This window comes from Antedon mediterranea, chromosome 7 (assembly GCF_964355755.1).
Source record: "Antedon mediterranea chromosome 7, ecAntMedi1.1, whole genome shotgun sequence".
Lineage (NCBI taxonomy): Eukaryota > Metazoa > Echinodermata > Crinoidea > Comatulida > Antedonidae > Antedon > Antedon mediterranea.
Window position 1 is genome coordinate 3132316 of NC_092676.1, and position 5931 is coordinate 3138246.

The window sequence follows — 5931 nt, forward strand, 5'->3', positions numbered from 1 at the left end:
AGTGGTTTAAACTTATAATCACATAATATAATTATATATTAATTATTTTGTTATAGTTGTCCTACAATGTAAAATACAATTTCTAATTTAACTTTTTAATTAAAACTAAATTGTAGTACAGTAAATACATTATACTGCATGTAATCCATCTATTGTATACTTTAGTATGTCAAAATATAATATGTTAAAATAAAAATTTGGTAAATATATTTAATAATTTATTTCCTAAAACAAAATTTTTACACCAAATTCAAATCTTTAGCAACCATAATAAATGTATTATCTAATATGTAATACAGATTCAGTTTCTATTGTTATATCTTACAAAAATAAATAATTCAATCAAGGTGTATACATTTTAAAAATGTTGATTTTAAGATTATTTGAAATAATTTGATAAATTTAAAAATGTTGATTTTAAAATTCTTTTTCTGTAAATAGTCGTAATGTACACATTAGTCCATTTTTACAATTGAACCTACAATGAATGCACTCCATTGTATAAACATTTTAATGTCAAAATATAAAATATAGGCCTATACTGTATGTAAATTTTAATTTTAAATCACTACATAAACAAGTACTACTGTAATTATTTAGTAACATTTGTTATAATGATATTTATATTGTGACATTTACAATAAAAATTTATTTTGAATTATTTTTATTTAAAAAAAATAAAATGTGTTCATGGTGGATGAGCAAAAAACTACTGATTTTTAAGATATTTTCTATAAGATCACAAATTGTGAAATTTTGTAAACATTTTAATCCATTATCATTGTTTAACCAACAAAGTAAAATAATTTGTAATTTAATTCTAAATTAAACCAAATTTGTAAAAGTAAGCAAACACAAGCAATACACTTACAGTTTTGTCAATGCTGTCAAACCAGCAAATGCATTGGCTGGTAATGTACTTATTTGGTTCCAGTTCAAATACCTTAAAAGTAAAAAGAATGCACAGTATAAGTAAATCACAATATCCAAGCTGTTTTTAAATTATTTTAGTTTTTCTGTCACCTCAAATGTTGAAATGTCTACATTCCTGTACATTATACAGTAGTTATATTGGATGTACTCTATTCACTTTCAATTGTTATGTCTTACAAAAATAAATAATTCAATCATGGTGGATAAATAAAAAAAATTTGATTTTCAAATAATTCTTTTAGCTATACATACAAATATAAAATATATATTTATATAATTTTTTTCTCATAAGACAAAATTAATACATAAAAAAATACTAATTATTTAGTGACATTTGTTATAATAATATTTATATTGTGACATTTACAAAAAAATTTATTTTGAAATATTATTATTTAAAAAAATAAAATTCATTCATGGTGAATGAGCAAAAAACTAGTTATTTTTTTTAATTATTTTTTATAAGATCACAAATTGTGAAATTATATAATAATAATCCATTATCATTGATTAACCAACAATGTAAAATAATTTGTAATTTAAGCAATACACTTACAGTGTTTCCAATGCTGTCAAACCAGCAAATGCATTGGCTGGTAATGTACTTATTTGGTTACTGCTCAAATCCCTTAAAAATAAAAAGAATGCACAGTATAAGTAAATCACAATATCCAAGCTGTATTTAAATTATTTTAGTTTTTCTGTCACCTCAAATGTTGAAATGTGTACATTCCTGTACATTATACAGTAGTTATATTGGATGTACTCTATTGTATGTACTTAAGTTATGTCAAAATATACTATGTTAAAATAAAAATGTGGTAAATATATTTAAATTCACATTTTTGAATTGTTTTACAACAATAAATAATTCAATCATGGTAGATAAATAAAAACAAATGTTGATTTTAAAATTCTTTTTACAGTAAATAATTAAATTATGGAATCATAGTCCATTATTACAATTGAACCTACAATGCATGCATTGTATTGTATCAATATTTTATGGAAAAATATACAATATATATGTAAATTTTAATAGTTTTTATTCTCATAAGACAAAATTATTACATAAATAAATATTAATTATTTAGTAACATTCATTATAATGATATTTATATTGCAAATATTTAAAATCAAAGATAAATTTTGAATTATTATATATTACAGAAAAAATAAAGTTCATTCATGGTGGATGAACTATGAGACTAGTGATTTTTAAAGATATTTTTATAAGATCACAAATTGTGAAATTATGTAATAATATTAATCCATTATCATTGCTTAACCAACAGTGTAAAATAATTTTATATTTAATTTCTATATTTAAACCAAATTGGTAAAAGTAAGCAAACATAAGCAATACACTTACAGTTTTTTCAATGCTGTCAAACCAGCAAATGCATTGGCTTGTAATGTACTTATTTGGTTACCGCCCAAATACCTTAAAAATAAAAAGAATGCACAGTATAAGTATAATCACAATATCCAAACTGTTTTAAAATTATTTTAGTTTTTCTGTCACCTCAAATGTTGAAATGTCTACATTCCTGTACATTATACAGTAGTTATACTGCATGTACTCTATTGTATGTACTTTAGTTATGTCAAAATATACTATGTTAAAATAAAAATGTGGTAAATATATTTAAATTCACATTTTTGAATTGTTTTACAACAATAAATAATTCAATCATGGTAGATAAATAAAAACAAATGTTGATTTTAAAATTCTTTTTACAGTAAATAATTAAATTATGGAATCATAGTCCATTATTACAATTGAACCTACAATGCATGCATTGTATTGTATCAATATTTTATGGAAAAATATACAATATATATGTAAATTTTAATAGTTTTTATTCTCATAAGACAAAATTATTACATAAATAAATATTAATTATTTAGTAACATTCATTATAATGATATTTATATTGCAAATATTTAAAATCAAAGATAAATTTTGAATTATTATATATTACAGAAAAAATAAAGTTCATTCATGGTGGATGAACTATGAGACTAGTGATTTTTAAAGATATTTTTATAAGATCACAAATTGTGAAATTATGTAATAATATTAATCCATTATCATTGCTTAACCAACAGTGTAAAATAATTTTATATTTAATTTCTATATTTAAACCAAATTGGTAAAAGTAAGCAAACATAAGCAATACACTTACAGTTTTTTCAATGCTGTCAAACCAGCAAATGCATTGGCTTGTAATGTACTTATTTGGTTACCGCCCAAATACCTTAAAAATAAAAAGAATGCACAGTATAAGTATAATCACAATATCCAAACTGTTTTAAAATTATTTTAGTTTTTCTGTCACCTCAAATGTTGAAATGTCTACATTCCTGTACATTATACAGTAGTTATACTGCATGTACTCTATTGTATGTACTTTAGTTATGTCAAAATATACTATGTTAAAATAAAAATGTGGTAAATATATTTAAATTCACATTTTTGAATTGTTTTACAACAATAAATAATTCAATCATGGTAGATAAATAAAAACAAATGTTGATTTTAAAATTCTTTTTACAGTAAATAATTAAATTATGGAATCATAGTCCATTATTACAATTGAACCTACAATGCATGCATTGTATTGTATCAATATTTTATGGAAAAATATACAATATATATGTAAATTTTAATAGTTTTTATTCTCATAAGACAAAATTATTACATAAATAAATATTAATTATTTAGTAACATTCATTATAATGATATTTATATTGCAAATATTTAAAATCAAAGATAGATTTTGAATTATTTTATATTACAGAAAAAATAAAGTTCATTCATGGTGGATGAACTATGAGACTAGTGATTTTTAAAGATATTTTTATAAGATCACAAATTGTGAAATTATGTAATAATATTAATCCATTATCATTGCTTAACCAACAGTGTAAAATAATTTTATATTTAATTTCTATATTTAAACCAAATTGGTAAAAGTAAGCAAACATAAGCAATACACTTACAGTTTTTTCAATGCTGTCAAACCAGCAAATGCATTGGCTTGTAATGTACTTATTCGGTTCCTGCTCAAAGACCTTAAAAGTAAAAAGAATGCACAGTATAAGTAAATCACAATATCCAAGCTGTTTTTAAATTATTTTAGTTTTTCTGTCACCTCAAATGTTGAAATGTCTACATTCCTGTGCATTATACAGTAGTTATACTGCATGTACTCTATTGTATGTACTTTAGTTATGTCAAAATATACTATGTTAAAATACAAATATGGTAAATAACTTTAATAACTTATTATCTTATAACAAAATCTCTACACCAAATGTAATTGTTTGTTAGCAACCATATAATAAATGTATTATGTAATACAGATTCACTTTCAATTGTTATGTTACAAAAATAAATAATTCAATCATGGTGGATAAATAAAAAAATTTTGATTTTAAAATAATTCTTTTAGCTATAGGCCTACATACAAATATAAAATATATATTTATATAATTTTTTTCTCATAAGACAAAATTAATACATAAAAAAATACTAATTATTTAGTGACATTTGTTATAATAATATTTATATTGTGACATTTACAATAAAAATTTATTTTGAAATATTATTATTTAAAAAAATAAAATTCATTCATGGTGAATGAGCAAAAAACTAGTTATTTTTTTAAATTATTTTTTATAAGTTCACAAATTGTGAAATTATGTAATAATATTAATCCATTATCATTGCATAACCAACAATTAATTAAACAAATAATTTGTAATTTAATTTCTAAATTAAACCAAATTGTTAAAAGTAAGCAAACATAAGCAATACACTTACAGTGTTTTCAATGCTGTCAAACCAGCAAATGCATTGGCTTGTAATGTACTTATTTGGTTATAGCTCAAAGACCTTAAAAGTAAAAAGAATGCACAGTATAAGTAAATCACAATATCCAAGCTGTCTTAAAATTTTAGTTTTTCTGTCACCTCAAATGTTGAAATGTCTACATTCTTGTACATTATTACTCTATTAGTGATGTCAAAATATGTTAAGTTAAAATAAATGTGGTAAATATAATTATTTTAATAATTTATTTTTATAAATCAATTGTTTGGTCAACCATAATAAATGTATTATCTAATATGTTAAACAGATTCAATTTAAATTGATATCTTACAAAATAAATAGTTCAATCATGGTGGATAAATTTAAGAATTGTTGCTTTTTAAATTTGTTTTACTATAAATAATCATGAAATCATAAGGTACATATTAGTCCATTATTACAATTGAACCTACAATGCATGCATTGTATTGTGTCAACATTTTATTGATGTCAAAATAAAAATTATTAAAAGTAAATATTCATCTCAAAACGTATGAATGTATAGTTGTACATGATATTGTTCACTATAGGTTTAATTATGTTACTCTGCACCTTATATCTTAATTTGTGTTTTATTTAGGGTTATCCCTTTGTTCTTATAATTATGGGATGCCACTGCCCTTTTTTTACCACTCAAACAAATAAAGACTTGGTTATACTGATCGGTTTGATAAATGTGTATTTATTGAAGTCTGTGGTTGAATTTGAATATAATTATCAATTATCAAAGACAAAATTACTACATAAACAAATACTAGTTATTTAGTAACAATGATTTTGATATTTATATCGTGAAATTATACAATAAAGGATTTCGAATTATTATTATTAATTAATTATTAATTGGTTACCGCTCAAATACATTAAAAGTAAAAAGAATGCACAGTATAAGTATAATCACAATATCCAAGCTGTTTTTAAATTATTTTATTTTTTCTGTCACCTCAAATGTTGAAATGTCTACATTCCTGTACATTATACAGTAGTTATACTGCATGTACTCTATTGTATGTACTTTAGTTATGTCAAAATATATTATGTTAAAATAAAAATGTGGTAAATATATTTAAATTCACATTTTTGAATTGTATATAAAATATATATTTATATTACATAGCCTA